Below are 13,171 nucleotides of genomic sequence, written 5' to 3'. Positions count from 1 at the left end.
CACCCGTTTGATAAAACACACCACCCAATGGAGCAATGTGAGGCACAGCCAGCCAGCTCAGACCTGACCGAACAACAGTCCTTCATAAGACAGGTCAAGCCGGCGGCCGAGGCCAGTGGGGCCTTGGAGTAAGGCGCTCCGGCCTATGCACGTAAATAGTCTAAAAAAATAAATGTTTCTCTCTATCTCTTTCTCTCTCCCTCTCTCTCTCTCTCGTCATCGCTTCTGTTCGCGGACAGCGTACGGGACGCTCGATTTCCTTACCCCTGAAGAAAACACACAGTAACACTGTGGTCATCTTGAAAGTGATTCATTTCGCTGATTATTAGCGCATCTTGCCTCTGTTTTTTTCTCACAGTGGTTCGTGAAATACTTCAGTCCCATGACACTGTATCCGGTTTGATTTGTAACGGCTTTATTAGAAGAACAAAAAAGAAGAAAAGAAAGAACTCAGTCGCTTTCCACTCTGTGAAGACGAATGATCAGGGAAGCTGTGTTTGAGGGACCCTTAATAGTGAACTGCACCTGCGCCGCAGGTCGACCCGGCATTGCACTATCTTCGGGATCGACCCATGTACGGAGAGTGCTTAACGCTTGCTTCACCTCTGCCGGAGGTCGGCCCGGTATTGCACTATCTTCGGCATCGGCGCACGTATGGAGAGTGCTTAACGCCTGCTTCACCTCCACCGCGGGTTGGTCCGGCAATGCACTATCTTCGGGATCCGAGCACGTACGGGGATTGCTTCATGCCTGTTTCACCTCTGCTGGGTGTTGGCCCGGCATTGCATTATATTCGGGATTGGCCCACGTATATATGGGGAGTGCTTAACGCCTGCTTCACCTCCGCCACGGGTCGGCCTGTCACTGAACTGTCTACGGGATCGCCCACGTATGAGAAGGTTTGTGTCTGTACACGGACACGATCCGAGGTGAACTAGCCTTTAACATCTTCGCTGTAAAAAAAGAAGTGCCCGTTGCGTTAAGCATTTGAAGCTTCTTGGGTTTACAGCTAGCTGTATGTTAGTTGAGAAACGCTTCTTCAAGTGCAACATTATCAGCGGGACCACAGCACCCTGCTCAACATTGAATCGAGACTGACTACGGTCGTCAGGTGCAAATGAGCGATCTTGCGCATGCTCGTGACGCTCGGGAATGGAACTCTGTCTGCTCTCCTCTAAAACACTGCCTCGATACACAGCAGATTAAAAGTCTCTGCCATGTCCGCCACCGCAGCCCAGGGCACTCGCAATACATGGACGGCAGTCAGTGCTGCGTCTCGTAGTATTATGGGTTGCTCGTTTGCTCAATGCATACGCTCGACCTACGCATGTATACCCGCCGTGGTGGCTCGGTGGTAATGACGTTCAGCAGCCGTGCACGAAGTAGCGGGCGCGCTTCCCGGCTGCGGCGGCCTCATTTCGATGAATGCGAATGCTATATTGGTTGTGTGTACTCAGATTGAGCGCAAATTAGAGCCCAAGTATTTGAACCCAATGGATCGATACCTGTATTGACTAAACTCGTATTTAGGCCTTTCGTCAACCACTTGTGCCTTATACCTACAAGTATTTCATTTCCTTTTATTCGTGAAAGCGCCCACTTTTTTTATTTTAGGATTCACATAGCTTTCTTTAGTGGTCGAAATTCTAAGTAGCCTTGACAGAAGCATCGATTTATACACGTAACACTCGTCGGGAACCAGAAGAGCTGCATAAAGGTATACTATTATTGATTTAATAGCAATCTATCTATATCAATAATTTGTGAATGGTTATTGACCGCTTGATATCAGCGCTTTAAAGACATCAAGCCAGCTCCCGAGACGAAACTAGAATTGAAATTAGAGTTTTTGTCTCAGAATAAGCAGTCAAAAAAAATGAGCGGAAATTTTGTTCTAAGGCAACGCGAATTTTAATAAAGGCACTTCGACTAAAATATTCTGCTTGTATCTGGCTATTTGAGGATGAGCCGTGCCACATTTTTGGAGATATTGTGAGTATGGTCGCGAATTTATCTTGTTACTCAAGTGTAAGCACAATGAAAGCACACCGAGCATAAACTCCTTCTTTCAGGCTGGAGCGCAAGGCAGGCGCACAATAACGTAATGATACGTACCACGGGTGCTGACTAGCGCGTTAGAGACACGCGCGAAGGCGACTGCCTCCTCATTTCAGGCAACGCAACGCCAAGTATGCATAGCTAATAATAATAATAATAATAATAATAATAATAATAATAATAATAATAATAATAATAATAATAATAATAATAATAATAATCCTATTCATGTCCACTGCAGGACGAAGGCATCTCCCTGCGATCTCCAATTACCCCTGTCCTGCGCCAACCGATACCAACAAGCATCCGCAAATTTCCTAATTTCGTCGCACCATCTACTCTTCTGCCGTCCTCTACTGCGCTTCCCTTCTCTTGGTACCCATTCTGTCACCCTAATGGTCCAACGATTATCTAGTCTGCGCATTACATGACCTGCCCAGGGTCATTTTTTTTCTCCTAATGTCTATTAGGATATCGTCTATACTCGTTTGCTCTCTCATCCAAAGCGCTCTTTTTCTGTCTTTTCAAGTTATCCCTAGCATTCTTCGTTCCATCGCTCTTTGCGCGTTCCTTAACTTGTTCTCAAGCTTCTTTGTCAGCCTCCAAGTACTTGCGCCGTATGTCCGCACCCGTAAAATGCACTAATTGTATACTTTCCTTTTCAATGATAACGGTAAGCTCGCAATCGGGAAGTCACGATGTCTGCCGTAGGCGATCTAACCCATTTGTATTCTTCTTTGAATTTCCTTCTGATGGTCAGGGTTCCCTTCATTAGTTGACCTAGGTAAACGTACTCCTCCACAGACTCTAGAGGCTGACTTGCGAACTTAAACTCTTGTTCCCTTGACACGTTATTTATTATTATCTTTGTCTTCTACATATTAATCTACAGCCACACTTTTACACTCTCCCTGTTAAGGTCCTCAATCATTTGTTGTAACTCGTCTGCATGGATGCTGAATAGAACAATGTCAACAATAGAGCAAACCGAAGGTAGTTGAGGTATTCGCCGTCTATCCTTACTCCTAAGTCTTCCCAGTTTAATAGCTTGAATACTTCTTCTAAGCACGCAGTGAATAACATTGGAAAGGCTGTGTCTCCTTGTCTGAACCCTTTCTTTATAGGTACCTTCCAACTTGTGTACAATTAAGGTGGCTGTGGAATCTCTGTAGAAATTTTGCACAGTATTTAGGTAAGCGGTCTGTACTTCTTGATTACGCAATGCTTCTATGACTGCTGGTAACTCTACTGAATCAAATGCTTTTCCGTGATCTATGAAGACCATACAGAGAGGCTTATTGATTGTACTCTGCGGTTTTCTTGATAACCTGGTTAAGGACATGGATGTAATCCATTGTAGAGCAACCATTTCCTGAATCCAGCCTGCTCCCTTAGTTGACTAAAGTCCAGTGTTATCCTTATTCTATTGGAGATTATTTTGGTAAATATTTTATCTATTACTGGGGGTAAGCTAATGGACCTATAATTTTAGCTCTTTAACTCCGCCCTTTTTGTGGATTAGTATAATGTTTGCCGTCTTCCAGTTTTCTGGGACCCTTGCAGTCGATAGCCACTTCCTATAGAGAGCTGCCAGTTTTCCTAGCATTATGTCTCCTCCATCGTTGATTAAATTGACTGTGATTCCATCCTCTGCTGCCACTTTTCCCCGTTTCATGCCTTGCGAGGCCTTCCTGACCTCATCTCTAGTTATAGGAGGACTTGTTTTTTCTTGACCGATTTTAACATTTCTCCGTTCAAATTGAGGTGAAGCCCGGCCCTGCGCTATGCTGGGGATTAGCAGAAAGTATGAAGTAAATTTAATTTCTTGTTTTACCATTAGGACTTTTCCAGGACCATTTTCTGTGGCTACGTTTCCTGAAAAAAGTGTTCATTATTCTCAGCTTATTCCTTTCTGCGAATTCTACCAGCATGTCACCTCTAGCGTTTCTGGAATAGACACCGTAGTTGCGAATCGCCTGTTCACCCGCCTTCTTTTTCCCAACTTTTTTATTGAGGTGCCCCATTACTACTGTATACAGCGTTTGCACTTTTCTCATCGCTAACTCAACATCTTCATAAAACTGATCTACTTCCTCATCGTCGGGACTGGACGTGGGAGCGTAGGTTTTTACTACCCTTATAATAGCACATCTTAATAGCTCATCTTATACGAACCCAATAAAGTAAGGTCCAATCGGCTTGTCTAGCCAAATTCGTATCGCTTGGTTCATGTGAACACTCAGGATGCAAGGGGTTACATCCAACTGGCCGACCTAACCCTCTAGGCAAGGTGGATGTAAACGTAGTAGGGTGGATCTCAGTCATTTGGACTTGCGACTCGTTCGGCTCTCGTAGAGTTTGTGTAAACGAAGCGCGAAGAGCAAGTTAAACGAAGGGGGAGCTAACGAGGAGCGAGTACGCGGTGCGCTGATTTGCACGATTTGTTAGAAAAATGGGCGAAAGATAGTGAAACGTGCGAGTGGAGTTTGTATGAAGTGAAGAACGAAGCTGGGGATGGCTCGCGCTCGGCGCTGTGAACTGTTTTCGCTGAGCGATACCTTTGTATTCTTCATCTTGATAATAAACGCGATCCATCGTCACAATTGTGGTGGAAGGTGCTGGTTAAGCCAGACACTACCTAGTGCTGCTTGAGGGACACCGTCTGCCAATGACGGAAGCCCAACAGTATGAGCTTCGCCGCAGCCGTCGACTTGTGGGCTTGACACCATTACCTCAAGAAATGAGCTCGAACGGAGACATCCAGCAACCGTCCGAAAGGGCATCAGCTGCGGACCTTCACAGGAAAACCCGGTGACGATGTGGATTAGTGGCTCAGCCACTATCAGCGGGTGAATCGATCCAACGGTTGGAATGGCACTAGCCAGTTGTCTAACGTAGTGTTGTCCCTTGATTTCACTGCTTTGGTATGGTTTGAGAACCACGAAGACACTTTGACGACCTGTGGACTATTTGGGCAGGAAATTAAGAAATGCTTTAGAAACTCTGCGACGAATAAGAAACGGGCTGAGCAGACGTTGTTGAAGAGGGCTAAAGTCAGCGGGGAGACTTGCAGAACGTATATTGAATATATACCGAAGTTGTGCAAGTCAGCGGACGCCCTCATGGCGGGAGAAGACAAAGTGGCCATATTCTCAAAGATATCTCCAAGGATGTTTATCACTTCCTCATCGGCTAGGAGAGTCTGGAATCAGTGGCTGACGTGATTAATCCCTGTCAAACCTTCGATGCCCTTATAACTCATCGCATCACTTCGAAGTTTGGACGTCTGACCAACGTCACGACGGTCGCCACCGTCGATGTATGTCCCGAATCACTACCTGCTGACCTTTTTTTCCCCACTCGTCTCATTTTACGCGAGGGGCTACGTCGGCATGCTTCTGTTCCTGTGCAAGCTAGAGACGCACAATGCGATACACCATCCCCAACAATCTATGGTGCAAGTCTTGACGAGCGCAGCTACTGCAACCACGGGCCTCGCTGTGGGCTCCATTGCCAACGACTTCTAATGTGAAGCCGGCTTATGCACCCCATGAGAGTTACAGCTACAAAAGCCGACCCGTTCCTTTCGTTCCAGAGTGGGAACTGTGGAGCGACTACGCTCACAATACCGCGAGTTTTGGGATGCCGCGTGAACCAATGCTGCCAGTGCGGTGTTCGTGGAGACATCGCCCGCTTCTGACCTAAGCGACGTCGCCCACTTACGACATATTCCGAGCGATCTGCAGCATTACCACGGCGAAGCGAGCCGCCCAATAACACTTACTGGCCTTTGGATCCAACTGCGCAGCAGCCCGTGTACCGGCAGAACGTCTGCAGTGACTCTCCTTCCTCTGTGTGAAGCATCTCGCCGCCTACTACGCGCCAGCGACGGTCGCCATCTCTACGGCCCCGGCCGCGGCTTTCCTCTCCACCACCGGGAAACTAGCTTGCGCGGCCGATGGAGGTGAGGTCGCTGGACGTACCGCATTGCACACACGTATGCTTCCACCAGTTTCGATGCTTCAGAAAAAGGTTCATGTGCTTGTTGACGATGTTTCCACAACGGCTTTGATAGACACCGGAGCAACTGTTTCTGTGACGAGTTTAGTTTTCAAGGAACAACTTGGCCATGATAGAGTAGAGGCTTGAGCGAGTTGGTAGTGGTTCATAGCGGTGGTGTCGGCGTAGCGCACGAACGTAGGAAAGGAAGGACAGAGACAAGTAAAGAAAGCTCTTTGCTCGTCTCTGTTTTTTCTTTTCTACGTTCGTGCTCTACGCGCACACCACAGTTGTGGCCGTAAAGTTATGTTTTATTGAGACAAACTTACTACCTTTCGGGCTTTGAGCGGCACATCTTTGTGACCAGTGGGTGTATGCACCGTGTCTGTTCCTGTTGCTGACAAGGCCTTCAAGGCAGAATTTGCAGTACTTGCTCATTCCACGCACGACGTTATACTTTGCATCGACTTTTTGCATGAGTGTTGTGCGACTGTGGACTGCGGAGCAAGCGAAGTTATGTTGTCCGCTCTCACTCAGCAGGCTCCCTGTCGAAGCGACCACCTCATTGTAGCAAAAGATTCTGTTCTTCCGGCTTGGTCCACGTCCAGCATGCTAGTTAATGCTTCGACAACCGACCCGAGTACCGGTTCATTTGACATTGCGATTGAGCCGTTGCCCTTGCCTAGTGTGAAGAAGAACATGTTCGTGCCTCACTGTCTTGCAACCCTTGCAACCTTTAACATCTTAACATCATCTTTAACATCAGCTTAGCAGGACTCTTTGAGGAACTATCTGACATTGTTTGGGGTATTATCGACCTTAGTGAGATTAGAAGAACTGGTATACATTGCTGAATTAACGGACATGTCCTCTGCTATAGAGGTCTCCCTGATAAGAAGCAAGGGGAGGGGGGTTAGGACTCCTAATCCCCAAGGACACAGCAGGCAACATTGACAAATTCTATGGCATTAATCAGAGGGTACCTGTAGTAGTAATCATAATAAGAGGTATAGATTAAAGGTAGTACAAGCCTATATGCTCCAACATCTAGTCACGATGATGACGAAGTAGATCAGTTTTATGAAGATATTGAATTACCGATGACATAAGTGCAAACTTAGCATACTGTAGTAATGGGTGACTTCAATGCAAAAGTGGGGAAAAAGCAAGCTGGTGAACAAGCAACAAACGCTAGAGGAGAGATCCTGGTAGAATTCGCAGAAAGGAATAAGCTTCGAATAATTAACGCCTTTTTCACGAAGCGTATGAACAGAAAGTGGACCTGGAACAGCCCTAATGGTGAAACGAGAAATGAAATTGACTTCATACTTTCTGCTGATTCCAGTATAGTGCACGATGTAGAAGTGATAGGTAGGGTAAAGTGCAGATATCATAGGTTAGTGAGGGCTAGGATTCACCTCAATTTGAGGAGAGAAAGAGCAAAATTGGTCAAGAAGAAACTGGCAAACCTAGAGGCAGTAAGGGTAATAGTAGACAAATTCAGGCTGGTACTTGAATACAAATTTGCAGCCTTAGAATAGAGAGATGATGATGACATAGAGCTAATGAATGAAACTGTAACCAGACTGGCTTCAGAGGCAGCAATTGAACTGGGAGGCAAGGCACCAAGGCAACACGTAGGCAAACTCTCCCAGGTAACAAAGAACCTAATAGAGAAACGCCAAAGAATTAAAATGTCAAACTCAAGAGATAAGATATAATTCGCGGAACTGTCAAAACTGATCAACAAGGCGAAAATAAGTGATGTTCGAAACTATAACGTGAGAAAGACTGAAGAAGCCGCAAAAAATTGACGCAGTCGGAAATCAGTGAGAAAGAAAATCGGCATAGGACAAACCAAGATGTATGCACTGAAAGATAAGCATGGTAATACCAGCAATCTTGAATATATAGTAAAGAAGTGGAAGAATTGTATACCGACGTGTACAATACCCAGAGGCGTCAGGATGCCTCCATTAGAAACAGTAATGAACAGAATACAGAAACACCTCCTATAACTAGAGATGAGGTCAGAAGGGCCTTGCAAGGCATGAAACGGGGAAAAGCGGAATAAGAGGATGGAATAACAGTCGATTTATTCAAAGATGGAGGAGACATAATGCTTGGAAAAGTGGCGGCTCTGTATACGAAGTGTCTATCGACTGCAAGGGTCCCAGGTAACTGGAAGAATGCAAAAATTATACTAATTCACCAAAAGGGAGACGTTAAAGAATTGAAAAATTATAGGCCCATTAGCTTACTCCACGTATTATATAAAATATTTGCCCAAATAATCTCCAATGGAATAAGGGCGACACTGGACTTTAGACAGCCAAGGGAACAGGCTGGCTTCAGGAAGGGATACTCTACAATGGATAAGATCGATGTCATCAATCACATTATCGAGAAATACGCAGCGTAGAATAAGCCTCTGTATATGGCTTTCATAGATGACAAAAAGTCATTTGATTCCGTAGAGATACCAGCAGTCATAGAGACACTGCGTATTCAAGGAGTACAGAACGCTTACTTAACTACCTTGAAAAATACCTACAGAACTTCTACAGCTACCTTAATTCTACACAAGAAAAGCAGAAAGATACATATAAAGAAAGGGGTCAGACAGGGCGACACAATCTCTCCTATGCTATTCACTGCGTGATTGGAAGAAGTATTCAAGCTATTAAACTGGGAAGACTTTGGAGTAAGGATCGACGGCGAATATCTCAGCAACCTTCGGTTTGCCGATGACATTGTTCTATACAGCAACAATGCAGACTAGCTAGAACAAATGACTGAGGACCTTAACAGAGAGAATGTGAGAGTAGGGTTGAAGATTAATACGCAGAAGACAAAGATAATGAGGAATAGCCGGCTAAAAGAACAAGAGTTTAAGATCGCAAGTCAGCCTCTAGAGTTTGTGGAGGAGTATGTTTACCTAGGTCAACTAATCACACGGAACTTTGACCATGAGAAGCAAATTCACAGAATAATAAAGATGGCTTGGATCGCATACGGCGGACATCGTGAGCTCCCGACCGGGAGTTTACCGTTACCATTGAAAAGGAAGGTATACAATCAGTGCATTTTAGCGGTGCTGACATACGGGGCAGAGACTTGGAGGCTGACAAAGAAGCTTGAGAACAAGTTGAGAACAAGATAACAAGAGCGATGGAAGGAATAAGGCTAGGCATAACTTTAAGAGACAGAAAGAAAGCGGTTTGGATCAGAGCCCATCTGGGCATACACGACATTCTAATTGACATTAAGAGAAAGAAAATGAGCTTGGCACGTCATGTAATGCGCCGGATAGATAACCGTTGGACCATTAGGGTGACAGAATGTGTACCAAGAGAAGGCAAGCGCAGTAGACGACGGCACAAGACTAGATAGTGCGACGAAATTAGGAAATTCGCGGGTGCTAGTTGGAATCAGTTTGCGCAGGACAGGGATAAGTGGAGATCGCAGGGAGAGGCCTTCTTCCTGCAGTGGACATCATACAGGCTGATGATAACGATGATCATGATGCCTTGTATCGCTTACTGGCGGAAAAACACAGTTACTGGTTGTGAACTGTACAGCCATGTCACTTATGCTCCCGGAGGGTATGCGCCTTGCCCTGTTTAAAAATGAGTATGGCATCTGCATTGGAGCCCTGAGAGACTGCGCAAAGTCTGACCCTGCTGATGTCTCTTTTACAGAATCGGAGCAAAAAATGGTTCTCTTTTCTCGCAGAAGCGCAGATCCTTACTTACATTGTTGGCCAGACATGCTAAAGTATCTTATTTTGCACAGAAGGCACACGGAACTCAGGTACCGAGCTTACGCAGTCGTCACAACATCGACACCATATCTGCGCATCCTCTCCCACGGAAGCCTTAGTGAGTTTCCGCGTGGGAACACAAAGTTATTTTAGAGCAAGTCAGCGAGATGCTAACCACCGGCGTTATTCAACAATCGTCGAGTCCTTGAGCTGCGCCTGTTATCTTGGTTAAGAGAAAGGACGGGTCATAGAGATTCTGTGTTGACTATCGAAGTCTCCACTCCATAACTTAGAAAGACATCTACCCACTTCTTCGCATCGATGACGTTATCGATTGCTCACATTCGGTGTCTTATTTCTCATCGGAAGACCTGCGATCCGGGTATTGGCAAATTCCTTTGGATTCGACTGACAAAGAAAACACAGCTCTTGGAACGCCAGATGGTTTGTTTGACTTTAATGTTATGCTGTTCGCTCTGTCTAATGCCACCACAACGATTGAAAAATATATGGGCACAGTATGGTGGGGCCTCAAATGGGAAATATGTTTATGTTACCTGGACGATGTGGGGATGTTTAGCCGAACATGCGAGGAACATAACCATCGCATTGATCTTGTTATAACCTGTATGGAGAAGGCTGCACTGGCATTGATCTCCATGAAATGTTTTCGGGAACGCGAAACAGCGATTCTGGGACACCTTGCGCACAAGAATGGCATTAGACCGGATCAACAGAAAGTAGCCACTATCAGCAACTTCAAGAAGCCTCAATCTCTACGGGACTTACGAAGTTTTCTTGGCCCATGCTCATACTTCCGCCGCTTTATTCCGAACTCTGCTGATACGGCGCAATCACTGACTGACTTGCTGCAAAAAGATGCGCCTGTCCAATGGACACCAAATTGTGACTCTGCATTTACGCAGCTAAAGTTCCTGCTGACATCGGGGCCAGTGCTGCGCCGCTTTAATTCTTTTGCTCCTAAAGAAATTCATAGCGTTGCCAGCGGAATTAGCCTCAGCGCAGTGCTCGTGCAACGTCATGACAACGTTGAACACATGGTTGCCTATGCAATCCGTTCATTGAGCAAGGGAGAGCGCAACTACAGAGTGACAGGGCATAAGTACCTGGAGGTTGTTTTCGCCGTTCACAATTTTCGTCCATACGTCTACGGCCGTCGTGCCTTAGTTATCACCTATCGGTCTTCCCTTTGTTGGTTGGTGGGACTAATCACTCCTCTGGCCGAGTTGTGCGATGGGCCCAGCACTTACAACAGTTGACTTTGTAGCAGTTTACAAAAGAGGTAACTGCCACGCAGGCGCTGGTTGCCTATCGCGCCTACCTCTACCTACGACTGAGTACGACGCTCACAACTTCGATCAGTATGTGGACGTTATCGACGCCCCGTTCCCTGATTTCGCGACATTCTGGAAAGCACAACATGACCGTCGTTTAGATCCTCTGTTCCCCTCTGCGAATGAGCACACCAACCCGAGCAATTTTTTTGTCCACGATGACATCCTCTATAAGAAAAAATATTCCGGCCAAGGGGCCCGCCTGCCTCTCGTCGTTCCACGCATTCTACGTTCATGTGTTCTTCGCTCCACGCACGACGACGCAACCTGCAGCCACATGGGCTTTGCGTGAATGTTTCACCGCATCCAGAAAAGGTCCTACTGGCCCAAGGGGCGACAAGACACAGAAAAATATGTGTCGGGTTGCGAACAATGCCAATGTCACAAGCGTCCCACGACTATGCCGCCCGGATTTCTTCATCCTATAGCGCCTCCTGATTGTCCCTTCGAAGCTGCTGGTGTTGATCTCCTCGGCCCATTTCCGCGATCAAACAATACCAATCGATGGGTAATCGTTTCTGTCAACCATCTGACGGGCTATGCAAAAACCGCGGAAATACCTGCAGCAACGGCCTTTCACGTATCGCAATTTATGTTTCGCTTTGAAATTCTACACCACGGTCCTCCACGAGTCATCATCAGTGACAGCGAGCGTCAATTCGTCGATGACGTTGTTGATACGATCATGCGTCTGTCTGTCTGTTAGTTCCGCCAAGCCATTCCGTATCACCCGCAGACCAGCGGATTCGTAAAGCCTAGGAACAAGACTCTTGAGAACATGTTATCCATATATGTCGATTCCAAGCACAACAACTGGGACGACGTACTACGTTATATCCCTTACGCTTACAACACCGCGAAGCACGTGACCACAGGGTACCCTCCATTTTATCTGCCCCCCTCCAAACTCTTCGCAGCTGTCTGGACTCGATTCTCCCCTTTGCGCTAGACGTGGAAATTATTGTTCCGAGCAGAAGAAGCCCCCATCGCATCGCACGCCTCCGAACTTTGGCATCTGAACAGCGTTCAAAGATCCGTTACGACCCCTGCCATCAGTACGTGTCTCATACTAAAGGTGAACTCGTCTGGTTGTGCACACCGGTCCGCAAACGTGATCTGTCTCGAAAGTTCTTGGCCCGCCACTCCGGTCGATTCACGATTGTCCACCGCCTCAGTGACGTTACGTATGTAACCTTCCGATTCATAAGCAATGGTCACCGCTCTAGAAAGCACAGCTGACACATGTCGCTGCGTGCGAGTGGAGTTTGGACGAAGAGGAGAACAAATCTGGGCTGGCTCGCGCGCGGCACTGTGAACTGCTTTCGCTGAGTGATACCTTTGCATTCTTCATCTTGTAAATAAACGCCGTCCGTCGTCACAATACACAAAGAAAAGAGCAAATCTCTCGGCGAGGCCCAATACGTGCGCGCGGATATCAAGGCAACTAACACACATAGAAATTAGTAGACATCTGCAAAAGCCACAGCAACGAGCGTTTGTCAATGGAGAAAAAGCGCATTGGTAATATCTACATTGTTTTCTGCTTTGAGTAATCGCAAATCTTGTACCATAATGACAGGAACAATGCTTGTTATTTACGGTGGCAAACAAACGAGGTGGCACAAGGCATTGCTTTAATAATTACGCTTAGTACACGCTAAGCGTGTTACTGGCCTTCGTAATGCTTTTACCGGAGCAATCCAAGTGACAGACATTGCTCCAGCTCCTGAATAGCACCGTCCAAAAAAGCAGGCCCAAGTTAAATATGCCTTCCGAATATGTCTGCTTGTGCGCTCCACATTCATATGTAAGTATGAGTATGAAGCGCATCAATAGGCCTGATGTTTTCTTTGCGAAAAGGATAAATTTTGTAACTTATGTTTCCTTTTGTCCATGTTAAACCACTGAGCTATTCGTTATTCGCACCACTAAACTTCTTGTAGCACCAGTAGAGAGAGGGTGTTCAATGCATAATCCCAAGATTGACGGTATGGTC

The 13,171-nt window shown here is 46.3% G+C and overlaps 1 protein-coding gene across 1 annotated transcript in view; it reads left to right on the top strand.

Annotated features, from left to right (window-relative positions):
* Nucleotides 1-13,171, top strand: part of LOC142570347 (arylsulfatase B-like) — a 49,526-nt gene that overhangs the window by 18,564 nt on the left and 17,791 nt on the right. The gene's annotated exons all lie outside the window — the stretch shown is intronic.

The sequence above is a fragment of the Dermacentor variabilis genome, chromosome 2 (genome assembly GCF_050947875.1).
Source record: "Dermacentor variabilis isolate Ectoservices chromosome 2, ASM5094787v1, whole genome shotgun sequence".
NCBI classification, from domain to species: domain Eukaryota; kingdom Metazoa; phylum Arthropoda; class Arachnida; order Ixodida; family Ixodidae; genus Dermacentor; species Dermacentor variabilis.
The sequence above is the reverse complement of the archived record's forward strand: the minus strand, read 5'-3'. Positions and strand labels throughout refer to the sequence as shown.